Source organism: Ornithorhynchus anatinus, chromosome 4, assembly GCF_004115215.2.
Source record: "Ornithorhynchus anatinus isolate Pmale09 chromosome 4, mOrnAna1.pri.v4, whole genome shotgun sequence".
Taxonomy (NCBI): domain Eukaryota; kingdom Metazoa; phylum Chordata; class Mammalia; order Monotremata; family Ornithorhynchidae; genus Ornithorhynchus; species Ornithorhynchus anatinus.
Genome location: NC_041731.1, coordinates 36,823,092 through 36,839,704, shown reverse-complemented (window position 1 = coordinate 36,839,704; position 16,613 = coordinate 36,823,092).

Here is a 16,613-nt window from a genome sequence, read left to right as displayed (position 1 = left end):
ATTAACACCTTCCATGGGCCTAGATTTAATTAATTTTTGGGGGGTGCTTAGTTGACCTATCATGCTATTGTATATCAATAGCACTTATAGTATTTGTAAATGCTTTCTAGGGGTTAAGCATTGTGTTTAATGCTAGAGCAGATACAAGATAATCTGTTTGGACACAGTCCCTGTTTTATTTGAGGTTTACAGTCTAAGGAGGTGGGACAGCAGGCATTCACTACCCATTTTAGAGAAGCAGCGTGGCTCAGTGGAAAGAGCCCGGGCTGGGGAGACAGAGTTCATGGGTTCAAATCCCTATCTGGGGCTTGTCAGCTGTGTGACTGTGGGAAAGTCACTTAACTTCTCGGTGCCTCAGTTCCCTCATCTGTAAAATGGAGATGAAGACTGTGAGCCTCACGTGGGACAAGCTGATTACCCTGTATCTACCCCAGCGCTTAAAGCAGTGCTCTGCACATAGTAAGCACTTAACAAATACCAACATTATTATTATTTTACAGATGATGAAAATCAAGCGCTTGGGCGAGTGCGTTACAGAAGTCCTCTTCCTTGTGCCCTGGCCTTGAGGCTTCCCAAGACAAAATGGATCTGAGAAGGTTTATCATCTGCTATGTCCTTTCCTCCCCACTGACTGGTTTGTCGTTTAATTTGTTCTTGCTCCCAGCGGCCATCCAACCCAAAAGAAACAGGGACAGGGATTACTTGAACCTGCTGCTGGTGGGTTTGAGGAAGGAAGAACATTTCATTGCTTCACAGCTTGTTGTTCCATTATCCCTTCTGGCATGTGTTGTCCGTTAGTGATTTGGCTCTAGAAGGCCGAGGGCAGGAGGATCCAATGCATTCAATAGTAAACTGTGAGCCCCACGTGGGACAACCTGATCACCTTTTGCTTTGCACATAGTAAGCGCTTAACAAATACCACAATTTATTTATTTATTTATTTATTTATTTATTTATTTATTTAGTGCTTACTGTGTGAAGAGCACTGTACTAAGTGCTTGGGAGAGTACCTTGGGAGAGCAGGCCCCGGAATGGGTGGAAAGGCCAACCCCTTCCTGAGGGGCGAGGAGACAAACAGGGTGGGGAAGGGGTGCAGTGTTGTGCGCAGGGTGGGGCCGAGAACCGGTTTTTTGCCTTCCTGTTCGTTTCTGATGGAAGAGCCAACGGGCTTTCTCCCGGAGGCATCCGGCCTCTGCCCAGAGGTCTGGGAGACCATGGGAGAGGGATTTATCGTCCAGAAACCATGTCTGAGGAGAGTAATCCGGGTTTAAGTCCGAGTGCTGGTGGTAGTGGTTGGTGGTAAGAGTAGATCGGGGTAATAATAATTGAGGTTTTTGTAGCACTTTACTATGTGCTGACCCCTGTCCCAACGCTGAGGCAGATACACTGCGAGGCAGGGAGGCCACATAACAGGCAAGAGGCAGAGCAGGGAGTAAAACAGGTCTCCTGGCTCCCAATCTTGAGGTCTATCCTTGCTGTTTCTGAGTAGTAGGGGGTGGTGGGCGATGGTGGTAGGTGGAAGATGTCTGTACCACCCATCTACTTGGTTGTCTCGTCAGTTTGCTCTGCTTCCCACCGGCCTGCCGACAGCTTCCTACATTCAATCATATTTATTAAGTGCTTACTCTGTGCAGAGAGCTGTACTAAGCATTTGGGAGAGAACAATACAACAGTTAACAGGGACAGTAATAATAATGATGGCACTTGTTAAGCGCTTACTATGTGTCAGGCACTCTACTAAGAGCTGGGGTGGATAGAAGCAAATTGGGTTGGACCCAGTCCCTGTTCCATGTAGGGCTCACAGTCTCAATCCCCATTGTCCAGTTGACGTAACTGAGGCCCAGAGAAGTGAAGTGATTTGCCCAAGGTCACTCAGCAGACAAATGGCGGAGCCTGGATTAGAGCCCATGACCTTCTGACTCCCAGGCCCGGAGTCCATCCACTATGTCATGCTGAATCCCTGCCTACAGCGAGCTCACAGTCTCCCCCCACTCTGTCCTCTTCGCATCCCCCCGACACAGTGATCCCCACGACAAAGGGTTCAGGACAATTTACTGAAGAGCAGTTGCATGACTAGTCGAAAAGAAGGAATTTTCGGAGGAAAATGGCAAGGCTGAAGGAAGAATGGTTGGAATCCCTTGCTCTCTTCCTCGTCTGGAGGGAGAGATATGCGGGCCCCGAGGGTCCTGCGGCCCAGCTCTGCGGCCTCAGCTCTGCGGCCCGATTTGCTGTTTTTGCCCAGTTACGGTCTGGCTGACCCAAGGGTAGCTGATCATTTTCAGGATCCCGGCTTTGTACCTCGTAATCTTCCTGCCTCTCCACCCTGCATAAGAAGCCTATCTCTTCCCGACACACTGGGATGAACGGGGGTTGCACCGTATGGGATGTCAGGCCCCCGGAGATCGAACCCTCCTTCTGACCCTTGTTCGTCAGCGACCCCTCTCACTAGGCAGACGGCGCGCCTGCCCCAAATCCCAATGGGGGAGAAACAGCCATCTTCACCCCAACATCCATTTCCTCTCCTACTCACATCCGGAGATTTCCAGTTCACAGTCCCTTTCCTGGCAACTGCAGAGACAAACGTGGATTCCCCTTCTCCATCTCTGAAGGCTCTGGCGTCTCCAAGTATTCCCACTGCTATAGCAACCTCCCCACCCTCCCTCCCAGTGCCCAGGCTCCAGTGTGCTGTAGTTCCCCAAATAGAAGAGTTGGGGGATCTATGATGACCGCCTCCCTCCCACTCCCCCAATCTTCTTTTCACCCAAAATAATTCCTCAAGGTGATTATTTTTAAAATGGTATTTTTAAGTGTTACTATGTGTACTACGCATCCAGGGCATCCTCACTCAGTGACTTCTGTTGACCGACTATTTTACATAAGTGACTTAAGTGACTTATGTAGTTTCTCACTTAAGTGAGAAACTTAGCACATGGGCTTGGAAGTCAGAAGGACCTGGGTTAATTCTGGGCCCACCACTTATATGCTCTGTAACCTTGAGCCAGTCACTTAATTTCTCTGTGCCTCAACTGCTTCATCTGTAAAATGGGGTTTAAGACTGTGAGCCCTATGTGGGATAGAGACTGGGTCCAACCTGATTAGCTTGTATCTACCCCAGAGCTTGGCACAGTGCCTGGCACATGGTAAGCACTTGACAAATACCATAAAAAAAGTGATCCGTAAATGAGGGAAATCTTGTCCAATGAGTCAGAGAAAAAGCCTTAACCATATGATTTACATTCTCACTTGTATTCTTTCACCCTGCTCTCCCCCTGCTTGGTCCTGCCCATTTTTGGATCAATCTCTGGGCGGATCAGGTTTAGATCTAGGGAATATTCTGGGAGTGGCTACAGCAGCTCCTGGAACCTCGCAGGAACTTCACTATTTCCAGTTGTCCCAACCAGGATACAGCAAATGTCCTGAATTGTTTCACATTTTCTTAGTCTCTGGACATTTATAGATCTATGCACGCATGATGCAGGTCGCTGTAACCACTGACCTCCTTAGGTAACAGGACCATCCCGCTAGCTGGCCATTACCGAAGGGACCACACACACCAGAATCATGGCTTGCAGCAGATCCCCTTTATTAAAGCACCCCACTGTGTCTACTGTAAACTTGTCTCTAGACAATTGAGAGAAGGGAATGTTCCTACCAACTCTATTATAGTGTACTCTCTCAAGCGCTAGCACTTAGTAAGTTTTCAATAAATACTATTAATTGGTTGACTGCACCATTTTAGCATAATCTGGTAAACTAAACCAGGCCCTCTAGACTGTAAACTCATTATGGGCAGGGAATGTCTGTTATATTGTTATACTATACTCTCCCAAGCACTTAGTACAGTGCCCTGCATACAGTGATTGTTCAGTAAATATGATCAATTGATTGATACGTATCTTGAGTCTTTAGTAGCCAAAGAAATCCAAACTCCCCAATGAATCCTAGACTCCTTTCCTCCCCTTGACTTTCCCATCATCGTAAGATGACCTCACCATCCCTTCTGTCGCACAAGCTAGTAACCTTGGCGTTATCCTTGACTCCTCTCTCTTATTCAAACCAAATATTTAATCTGCTGATAAATTCTGTCATGTTCATCTTCATAACCACTAAAATTTACCCCTTTCTTTCCATCCAAACTACCTCCATGTTAATTCAAGAACTTATTCTATCCCACCTTGACTATGGTAGGAGCCTCCTGTCTCTCCTCACTCCAGTCCATACTTCACTCTGCTGTCCGGATCATTTTTCTACGTAATTGTTCAGGCCATGTTTCCCCCCTCCTCAGTAACCTCCAGTGCTTGCTCACCCAACTCCACATCAGTCAGAAACTCCTTGCCAATGGCTTTAATGCACTCAATCACCTTGCCCACTTCTATCTCACCTTGCTACTCTTGTACAACAACCTAACCCTCACATTTCACTTCTCTAATACTAACCTTTTCACTGTAGCTTTATCTCATCTATCTCGCCGCTGAACTCTTGCCCATGTCCTGCCTCTGTCCTGGAATTCCCTCCCGTCTCATATCCAACAGACACTTACTCTACCCACTTTCAAAGCTTTATTGAAAGCACGTCTCCTCCAAGAGACCTTCCCTGACTAAGCCTTCCTTTCCTCTTCTCCCACTCCCTTCTGCGTCTCCTTGACTTGCTCCCTTAATTCACCACCACCCCCAGTCCTACAGCACTTCTGTACCTATCTCTAATTTATTTATATTAATGTCTGTCACCCTCTAGACTGTAAACTCATTGTGGGCAGGAAATGTGTCTCCTATATTGTAATATTGTACTCTCCCAAGAGCTAAGTACTGCGCTCTGCATATGATTGACTGACTGACTGACTGATTTACTTAGTTCCCTCTCATCAAAGAGTCCTTCAGGATCAACAAGTTCCTCCTTTCTTTCCCTCTTTCTTTCATTTAGTCTGTGGGAATATGTAGGAACCTCTTCTCAAGGAAATTCTTCTTCTGATTATGTAAACAGTCCTGATTTTTTAGCCTTTTGTTGATAGAATGAGGGAACATGACTTGAAGTTGATGTTAATAGAAATGAACCTTCTCCTTGAGCTCCCTTTTTTTTTTTAAAAAAAAAAAGGTATTTGTTTAGCTCTTACTATGTACCAGGCACTGTACTAAGTGTTGGGGTAGAGAAGAAGCTTGGCATAATGGGAAGAGAATGGGCTTGGGAGTCAGAGGTCGTGGGTTCTAATCCTGCCTCCGCCACTTCTCACCTGTGTGACTTTGGGCATGTTACTTAAACTTCTCTGTGCCTCAGTTACCTCATCTGTAAAATGGGGATTAAGACTGTGAGCTCCACATGGGACAACCTGATTACCTTGTATCTACCTCAGTGCTTAAGACAGTGCCCAACACACAGTAAGCGCCTAACAAATACAATGATTATTATGCCAAATTGTACTTTCCAAGTGCTTAGTATAGTGTTCTGCACACAGTAAGCGCTCAATAAATACGATTGAATGAATGAATGAAACAAGATAATCGAGTTGGGCACAGTCTGTATCCAACAAGGTGTTTACGGTCTTAATCCCCCTTTTACAGTTCAGGGAACTGAGGCACAGAGCAGTTAAGCGACTTGCCCAAGGTCACACAGTCAGTCAGCCAGTCAGTCATATGTATTGAGTGTTTATTGTGTGCAGAGCACTGTACTAAGTGTTTGGGAGAATACAATACAACAATATGAACCTGTTGTTGTGCAGGGATTGTCTCTATCTATTGTCGAATTATACATTCCAAGTGCTTAGTACAGTGCTCTGCACACAGTAAGCGCTCATTAAGTACAATTGAATGAACAGTATAACAGACACATTCCTTGTCCACAGTGAGCTCACAGTTTAGGGGGGGAAATAGATATTAGTATAAATAAATAAATGACAGATATGTACATAAGTGCTGTGAGGCTGGGAGGGGGAATGAATACAGAGAACAAGTCAGGGCGATGAAGAAGGGAGTTAAAGAAATAGCAGACAGGTGGCAGAGCCAAGTTTAAAACTCAGATCCTCTGGGTTCCAGAGATGGCCGGATGTGCAGATTGTCCACCCTGGACTGATACAGACTCAGTGGCCTGGGAATCAGAAGGTAGTGTGTTCTCAGCTCTGCCACTCATCTGTTTTGTGACATTGGACAAGTTATCTCACTTCTCTGGGTCTCACTTTCTTCATCAGTAAATTGGGGATTAAGACTGTGAGCCCCATGTGGGACAGGGACTATGTCCAACCTGATTTGCTTGTATCCACCCCAGTGCTTAGTAAAATGCCTGGCACACAGTAAGCACTTAACAAATACCAGAATTATTATTATTATTGTTATCTTGCTGCTGTCATTCTGTAGTTGTCACTGCCTGTGCCCCGTGCCCCCCCCCCGGACCACTGGTAAAAGGCATTTTTATAGTAGAAGGAAGTACTACTTGCCCTACAATCCCTCAAAACACTTCTGGCATATAAACTACTTTACAGATGAGGTAACTGAGGATCTCATCTGATGTGACCCTGGGAAATGACGTGCCCAGGGTCACACAGCAGGCCAGTGGCAGAGCTAGGATTAGAACCCAGGTCCTCTGACTCTCTGGCCTCTGCTCTTTCTACGAGGTCACTTTCTATTTCCTTTCTGTTGCATTGTTGGTCATTAATGCTGACGGTCAGCAGGCAATAGACAAGTAGAAAATCAAATAAATAATTTTTACTGAGCACATACTCTGTACAGAGCACCATACTAAGTGTTTGGGAGATTTACTAGCCATGATCGTAATCCCCGGCCAGAAAGATTTTACAGTTTTACATTAGCTCTTTGACACCAACATATGCCTCACTGGCTGAGGCACTATCTTAGTTTTCTTTAGATTTTGAGTCAGCCTGGCTGATTTGGCAATCATTTGCATTTCTTCTTGGGTATGAGCCTCTAGAGGACAATGAGAGGTAAATAGCAATTTCTAAAAACTGTTTCTAGGTCTTTGGATGAAGCTGGAAATCTGTTCTTTTGCAAGAGTTAGAGAAGCAGTGTGTCTTAGTGGAAAGAGCATGGGCTTGGGAGTCAGAAGACTTGAGTTCTAATCCTGATTCCGTCATTGATCTGCTGTGTGACCTTGGGCAAATCACTTCTCTTCTGTGCCTCAATTACCTCATCTGTAAATTGGGAATTAAGACTGTGAGCCTCACATTGGATATGGACTGTGTCCAACCTAAGTGGTATCTACCTTCTCACTTACTACAATGCCTGGTATATAGTAAGAGCTTAATAAATGCTATTTTTTTAAAAAAGAATCACCCAGAAGAGTGATGGAGCTTTCTAATACTTGGGTCCAGATCTCTTGTTGTATCCTTAGCATGGGGGTATAGAGTACAATGTTGGTATTTGTTAAGCGCTTACTATGTGCAGAGCACTATTCTAAGCGCTGGGGTAGATACAGGGTCATCAGGTTGTCCCCCGTGAGGCTCACAATCTAAATGCCCATGTTACAGATGAGGTAACTGAGGCACAGAGAAGTGAAGTGACTTGCCCACAGTCACACAGCTGACAAGTGTGGTCTGTAGAGTAAAGCAAGCAGGCCTGGCCCGCTTTGCACCTGTACTCACTGCAATTTTATTTACTTGTACCAATGTCTGTCTCCCCAGCTCTAGACTGTAAGTTCGTTGTGAGCAGGGAAAGTCACTGTTTCTTGTTGTGCTATACTTTCTGAAGATCTTAGTACAAGGTTCTGCACCCAGTAAGTGCTCAGTAAATTTGACTGAGTGAATGAATGAATGGACTTACTCCACTGGCCATAGGGAACGGATTGGATAGCTCTTCTCTGGCTCTGATTCGGACGGCTTTGTCTGGTGTGAAAGCAGTCTCAGAATCTTTATGAACTTTTCGGGGCAGCCAAATCTGCTAGGCAATTTCCAAACTCCAAATTGACCGATGCTGACGCTGAGGCCTCAATCGTTGTCACTAGCTGGTTGATCTTCAGTCACCTTTCTTCTTGAAGACGGTGATGGTGGAGGCATCTCTTCAGCCTCTGAGAGACAAGCTCTGCCTCTAGCTATGAGAGGTTGAGCTCACGTGAGTATCTGAAGCAGGGGTTCCCCTCCATGCTTGTAGATCTCAGTGGCTATGCCATTAGGTCGAGGTGCTTTGCCACTTTTCCAATGTGGTTGCGACTTCTTAGGGATGCCCTCTTTGTCTACGATGCGGCGGGATTCATTTCCACTCTTCTGCAGTGGTAGCCTGTACAGGGCCATAGAATGTCCTGTTTTTGGTTTCCTGGAGGTCTGTAGAGCCTTGGATTTCTTCCAGTTTCACCTCCCTGCCTCTCACCTGTGATACATGTTCCTTAGCTTGGTTTGCATTTCCCAGTGCAGGTTTTGGTAAATCTCTCTCCTGTCTGATTTCCAGAGTCCCGCATGGTGCTCTTGGTGTAGATCAAGCGGGCCTTTTTTTAAAAAAATTTCTGAGTCATTACAGAGAAGCAGTGTAGCTTAGTGGATAGAGCACTGGCCCGGGAGTCAGAGGGACTTGGTTTCTAATCCCTGATCCACCACATGTCTTCTGTGTGATTTGGGCAAGTCACTTCACTTCTCTGGGCCTCAGTTACCTCATCTGTAAAATGGGGATAAGAGTATGAGCCCCATGTGGGGCAGGGACTGTGTCCAAACTGATTAACTCTTAACTACCCCAGTGCTTAGAAGAGTGATTGGCACATAATAAGTGCTTAACAAGCATTATCATTACTATTATTTGTATTGAGCCAGTCTCCCGTGACTTCACTTGGCCACGCCCAGCATTTTGGCGGAGAACTAGAATACAGTCAAGTGGAGAAATGTCCATTTGTATCCATTGTTCTGGGCATAGTAAGCACTCAGCAAATACCAATGATTGATTTATTGTTTCGGTTGAGCAGGTTGAGGATTGAATTTCCTATTCCAACAGGGTTATTGTATTGCTGTAGAGCTCTTTAAATATGCCTTTGTTCTACAGAGCTTAAAATGTAATAATCTGGGTCATTTGGAGACCTTTTAGTTGATGTGTTGGCATAGTTTCTGAGAGCTTGAAATTCCCGGTCAGTGTCTTGACTGTCATTCTCTCCCATACCTGGCTGCTTGATCTTGAGGTCCCTCTGTCCCCATGCAATGCAGTCAATGAGATGCCACTGTTTGGATAGTGGATGCACCCAGGATTTTTCTCTTTCATTATATAATGAGAAAACTATATTACCCAGCTCGTGGAAAGAGGCACAGATTCACAGGTATTCCTACGAATCATGATTCATAGGATTAAGTGCTTAGTGCCGTTCTTTGCACACAGCAAGCACTCGGTAAATTCGATTGAATGATTCCTGATGGAGCGCTTGGAAGAGTACAATGCAGAAGCTCAATGGGGTCAGGGAATGTGTCTACCAACTCTGATACACTGTACTCTCCTAGGTGCTTAGTTCAGTGCTCTCCACACAGTAAATGCTCAATAAATACCATTGACTGATCCCCTGCCCTCAAGGAGCCTCCAAATGTGCTACCCACTCATGGAGTCACTGCAGTCCGTAACTCTCGCCTTTTCTTTAATCGGCTAAAAAGAAAGCCTTTATTCATTCAATCATATTGATTGAGTGCTTACTGTGTGCAGAGCACTGTACTAAGCGCTTGGAATGTACAATTCGGCAACAGATAGAGACAATCCCTACCCAGCAACAGGCTCACGGTCTTTCCCATCTGTTGCTTTATCTTTATCAATTCCCCAGTTTCTAGGAGATGTCCTAATCTTTAAGTAAAATGTTTAACATACTTGTCAGGCTTGAAAGGGACACTTTATGGTGCCAGAGAGGAAATATCACCAGTAAAGCCAGACCAGTTTCCTGGATTAGCAGAATGAATTAGGGAAACGGCGTGGCTCAGTGAAAAGAGCTCGGGTTTGGGAGCCAGAGGTCACGGGTTCTAATCCCGGATCTGCCGCTTGTCAGCTGTGTGACTTTGGGCAAGTCACTTAACTTCTCTTTGTCTCAGTTACCTCATCTGGAAAATGAGGATTAAGACCGTGAGCCCCAAGTGGGACAACCTGATCACCTTGTATCCCCCAGGGCTTAGAACAGTGCTTTGCACATTGTAAGGGCTTAACAAATACCATTAAAAAAATATAATAAATAAAACCATTGGTCAACGATGGTATTTTTTTAAACACTTCCTGCCTGCAGAGCTCAGTGCTAATTGCTTGGGAGAATACAGTACAACAGAGTTGGTAGACACGCTCCCTGCCTACAGTAAGAGTCCCATACAGGTGTGGTTAAATTATTTTTTGAACTTACTGATTCTAAAACAGTTTAGATCATTGAATCTCTTTGGCTTTTTAGAATCACAACAATAAGCAATCACCTGCCTGTGATTCAAAGCAGGTGTTTATTCCCCAAGTGACTCTCTGCTCTTTTGTTTTTTAGTAAAAATATTAGATAATACAGAATCATAAATCTGAAGTGGATATTTCTAGTACCGTGTTTGTTGAAGATTTATTATCTCTATTTGCTCTGCTCTTCTTTATTTTTTTTCTTATGATCTGGACAACAGGGTGAATTAAGGACTGGAATGGGAAGAGATAGGAGGCTGCAGTAGCCAAGGCAGACTATAAATGAACTGACAGGATTTGGTGAAGGGCTGAATGAGAGTTTTCCCCTTTTCCCTCTGCTCCTCCACCTCTCCCTTCCCATCCCCACAGCACTGTACTCGTCCGCTCAACTGTATATATTTTCGTTACCCTATTTATTTTGTTAATGAATTGTACATCGCCTTGATTCTATTTAGTTGCCATTGTTTTTACGAGATGTTCTTCCCCTTGACTCTATTTATTGCCATTGTTCTTGTCCGTCCGTCTCCCCCGATTAGACTGTAAGCCCGTCAAACGGCAGGGACTGTCTCTATCTGTTGCCGACTTGTTCATCCCAAGCGCTTAGTACAGTGCTCTGCACATAGTAAGCGCTCAATAAATACTATTGAATGAATGAATGAAAGGTAATTTAGAGGCTGGACTGGAAGACAGACAATGAAATAATTACAGGTTGGGCAAAGAGAAGATGATAGGATAATATACATTAGTGCTGAGGGAATGGGGATGGAGTGAATATCAAGTACTCAAGGGGTAGAGATCCAAGTACACAACTGACATAGGAAATAAGCCCAGGGTTTCTATAAAATCTATTTGAGAAGGTTGCCCGGTAATTTTTGTTGTTTGTTCATTTATGAAATAAGGTATAGTCAATTCTTAGTTCTGAGTAGAAAAAAAATATATTGAGGTAATACTCAGAGGCAGTGTTGCCTAGTGGGAAATGCACGGGTCTGGGAGTCAGAGAACCCGGGTCTTCATCCCCGCTATGCCAGTTATCTGCTGTGTGATTTTGGGCAAGTCACTTCACTTCTATGTCCCTTAGTTACCTCCTCTGTAAAATGGGGATTAAGACTGTGAGCCCCATGTAGGACATGGACTGTGTCCAATTTGATTAGTTTCTATCTATCCCAACACTTCATACAATGCCTGACGCATAGTAAATGCTTAACAAATACCGTTAATAAAAATATTAACCATACAATTCTGTGATATCCTTAATTGGTTTAGGATCACTCCATTTTACGTGCTTTGTAACACCGTCGGCTGTTGACAAGAGGTAGAAAAAATGGAGAATTTCATGTGAATCTTTGTTAAAAGAATCCTAAGAACTTTAACACTAAGTAGCAGGTCAGAAGGGTGACAGCCAGAAAGGAATATCAGCATTTCCCATAAGGTGATGTGTTTGTACAAAAGAAAAGAATAATTATTACTGAAACAAGAATAAAACTAGGGTAATAAGTTTTCATAGTTGTATACATTAGTGTCTGAGGCTGGGCATGAAGGGTGGGGTGGTGAGTTTCCTAGGATACATTGGGTAGTTAAGATTTCTTCCTTGACTTTTCCATGTGAGGTTAATTTATGGCTGGGTCGTCTAAAAGCATTTACCACTGGACACCTCCCTCCCCCAGCCCCCATACCAGGCTGCTCAAGGGCCCAACAAATCCCCATCATTGGAAAATAGACTATTTGTCGCATATCAATTGCTCAGTATGGTACTTTGCACACAATACGTGCCCAATGGATGCCATTGGTTGATTGATTTCATAACAAAAATATTTACTAGATGTATTTGATGCTGGTTAATATCGCAATTTGGCTTATGCCCCAATATTTACCTTTAGTCAGGAATGAAGGCATGCAAGGTAAAACAATCTTTATTATTATTATTATCATGATTATTATATTCTTTTTATTATAATGATAATTCAGTGGATTCATTAGAGAAGGACACTGTTTCAGGGAGTTGAATGCAGTCCTGTAACAATTACATCAGCTACTGTCTCACCAGTCCTTATAACTGGTTGCTACACGGTAATAAGATTCCACACATGAAACAAGGCACCATTTTGGAAATTCCTTGAGTGATGATGGCTTCACCACTAATTAGACTGCATCTTTAATTTCATTCCTGACATCAAATTTGGGATCATAAATTAGAGTTCCCTTACTTGCCTTGGGAATATATAAATTCACAGAAAACAAGTAGAGAAGAATGTTGTCACCATTCATTTTATTATCAGTGGAACCTCCCTAGTGATAAAAGTTTGTGTGGCTATGGTAAGTTTTCTATGAATTCACAAGGCTAAAGCAAAGCATCAGATTTCAAATCTGCAGAGCACTGTCCGAAGCACTCGGGAGAGTACAATACAACCAAGTTAGTAGTTGGTCACTGCCCACAAGAAACTTGCAGAGAGAGGAAGGAGCGACCTTGGGATAACCCTCATTCAATCACATTTATTGAACGTTTACTGTGTGCAGAGCACTGTATTAAGCCCTCGGGAGATAATACAACAATAAACGGACATATTGCCTGCCCACAAAGAGCTCATAGTCTAGAGTTTACAACCCTGAGATTAACCCTATTAGTAAACTGCCAGCATCCCAAGGCTTACAATAATTGGGAAGCAGCGTGGCTTAGTGGAAAGAGCCTGGGCTTTGGACTCAGAGGTCATGGATTTGACTCCCAGCTCTGCCACTTGTCAGCTGTGTGACTGTGGGCAAGTCACTTAACATCTCTGTGCCTCATCTGTAAAATGGGGATTAAGACTGTGAACCTCACGTGGGACAACCTGATGACCCTGTATCTACTCCAGCGCTTAGAACAGTGCTGTGCACATAGTAAGCCCTTAACAAATACCAACATTATTATTATTATTATAATTGCACTCCCAGATGGCATGGGAAGCATCTTCTGCTTGGGAAAATGTAACAGTTACTCCACAAAATCATGAACTTTAGTGATACTTATACACTCATATGCCTCGCCATTTCTTCCTCTTGTCCGTAATATTCTGTAGTGTCTGTCTCCCCCTCTAGACTGAAAGCTCCTTGTGGGCAGAGAACGTGTCTACCAATTCTGTTGTACTCTCCCATGTGCTTATAAGAGTGCTCTGAATACAACAAGCACTCAATAACTACCACTAACGGATTGCCTGATAGCACTAACTCACTCTGCAAAGTCTGTGACTCCTATACACATAGACTACATGGCACTATATAAGTATTAAATAAATACTGTAATGCTAATTAACATTGTTACACCTCATGAAAGAGTAAGAATCTTTAATTTATTTACAGATTTAACAATAACACCGCCATTATTTGTGCAAGACATCTTAACCCAAATAGGGATTGAAAAGCCTCTCTCCAATGCTGGGATTTTTTCCCTCAGGGAGGCTTTTCCCCAATTCCCTTGAACTTCCCTAGAAGTAATTCCTCTGGATTCTGTACCATCCATAGGTTCTCCTGGTCCATTTCCTTCACTGACCACAGCTTCCTCAGGGAAGCCCGGTTTCCCCAGATCACTCCAAGGGTCTGGAAGGCAGTGGGGCTGCGACTTTCATAAGAGGCATTTTTAAAAATTAGGAACGTGCATGGGCATCGGGACCGAACTTGGTGCCGCATCCCCGATGATCGACATCTGTCGGTCATACGACACGATCTAATGCCGGCCTGGCCCGCCACATCGGGTGTGTCCCCCCCTCCCGGAGCTCCCCTCTGCCTCCTCTCTGTTTAGGGTGGATGGGGGTGGTCCGAGTGGAGGGGGAGTGGGTTGTGATGAGGACATGGAAGTAGCAGCGGCAGTGCCTGGCTGGGAGAGTCCTGGCTTGCTCCCTTCATGCGGAAGCCTCCCTCGCTGTGGCTCCACACCCTGAGAAGCCAGGGCGCCTGCAGCTTTGGTTTCTTGCCCTGCTCTTCAACTCTCTGCAAGAGAGAACCCGCATAACCAATAGCATAAGTCTCAAACTGGGGACTCCAAGAAAGTCCACTGGGCTCTGTTTAGGCTTAGAAGTCCCTGTGAGAGGAGGATCCTCTCAGGTTAGCCATAGTGGAGGAACAATAGTATGGCCTAGTGGAAAGAGCATGAGCCTTCAGAGGACCTGGGTTCTAATCCAGATCTGTCACTTGCCTACTCTGGGATTCTTTATTCCTGGGGTTCCCTGTAGGTTAAGCTTAAATTCTTATCCTCTTCTCTTTAACTCACAGTCAGCATTTGAGTGTCTATTTTTTAACCCAGTCTATAAATAAATAAAAGCAGGTATCAGACTTCGAAATCTCTAGGTTTTTCTGGGCAAAGCACAGTTTAAGATGCTATCCCTGTCTCAAGATAACTGGATCACCTCGCCGTCTAACAATTCCCTTTATTCCAGTTGCTTGGTGTGCTAGCTCTTGGCTCACAAGACTCATGCAAGATCCCACTTAGCAAATCAAATAATTAAAATTTAAAGAGGAACAAATCAAGGATATAAATGAGATATTAAGGCAGCGCGTAGGGCCACTTCTACATATGTAGATCATGGGCAAATCACTTCTCTTCTCTATGCCTCCATTTCCTCACTTGTAAAATTAGGATTCATTATCTTTTCTCTTCCTACTTAACCTGTGCACCCCATGTGGGACAGGCACTCTGCCTGAACAACATATCTGTATAATAACTGTGGTACTTGTTAAGCACTTATTATGTGCCGAGCACTGTACTAAGCGCTAGGATGGATACGAACAAATCGGGTTGGACAAAGTCCCTGGGAACCTGGGAGTTGGGAGACAGGGGCGGGTTCTCTGGCAATAAGGTGATGGCTTCTCCCTCTGTTCCTGCAATCCTAAATGGTATCATTGCACTTTGCTGGATTTTGGGCAGTGAAGTTTCATCAGCTCGATGTTCTCCAAGCCTGAAAGCATTTGGCAAAAAAGGATACAATGTAAATGAATATCATTATTTACTAAGTATTGCAGTATTGCACTCGGTTGGTGCTCGGTAAATTTAGAAGGTGATGATATCAAGTACTAATACCATGACTGATTTATGTCTTTTTGCTTGTTAATATTGGTCCCGAGTCTTTTCCTGCTTTAGGGGAGAATGTTCTATGTTCCACTTCCATGTAGCCCCTGCTTGGGATAAATTGTGGGGAGAGGAAGAAAAGATCTGCTCCCCTTGCAGGGTCTCCTCAGCAGGGCTCCAAGGCCCGATTGAGAGGGCAGGGAACAGACTTTGAGTGCCCAGGCAGTGACTGTCTTCTCCAAACTGGCCAATTTTCTGCAGAGAACAGAAAGTGGGGGTGGGGTGGGAAGGTTGGGGGAGAGGGGTTGCTTCCTCTCTGTGGATACCAGGGGAAGCTGCTGCATCCGCAGAGGCCTGATGAGAGAGTGGAGCCCATTATCACAGTGTCTGTCTGTCTCCCCTTCTAGGCTCTAAGATCAATGGGGTCAGGGAATGTGTCCGTTATATTAATAATTATGGTATTTCTAAAGTGCTTACTATGTGCCGGGCACTGTACTTATACTCTCCCCATTGCTTAGTGCAGTGCTCTGCACACACTGACTGACTGATCATTTCCCATTATTTAAACACACACTGTGCTTGATCTCAAGAAACTTGGATATGTAAAGAGCAGGTTGTCTACCCCAGGTTCAGCCTGACCCACCCTGGTTTCTCAGAGACCAGCCGTGGAGGACTCAAGATGAGGAACAAGGACCAGGGAGATGATCAGGAGAGGAGCAGCAACAACCCTGACAGACTGGGGTTTTTCTGCTGGTCATTCTAACGTTAGCAATTCTGCTCCGCTCCCATATTTTTTGTAATGGCATTTGGTAAGTACTGACTATGTGCCAGATAAGCACTAATTAATCAGATTGGACACAGTTTGGGTCCCACATGAGACTTACAGTTTTAATCCTCATTTCACAGATGAGGCAAATGAGGCACAGAAAAGTTAAATGACTGGCCCAAGGTCACACAGCAGGCATGCGGTGCAGCTGGGATTAGAACTCAGATCTTCTATCAGGCCTGTGCTCTTTCCATTAGGCCACATGGCTTGACCAAATCTAATATTAAAAACTCTAGAACTTCTAAAATGAAAGGATATAGAATTCCTGGAGATTTCTGGGTCAGGTAGTGAAGTATGTGATGTCCTGAGGGTTTGAATTGCTAATGGATTAGCTGATTGGTTTGATTTTAACAGGATCCACTTACCAGACTTTAAAAATGTTTTCGTATAAGAACTATTTCTTCCATATACCCAATTTCTCTTCTTTTTTAGG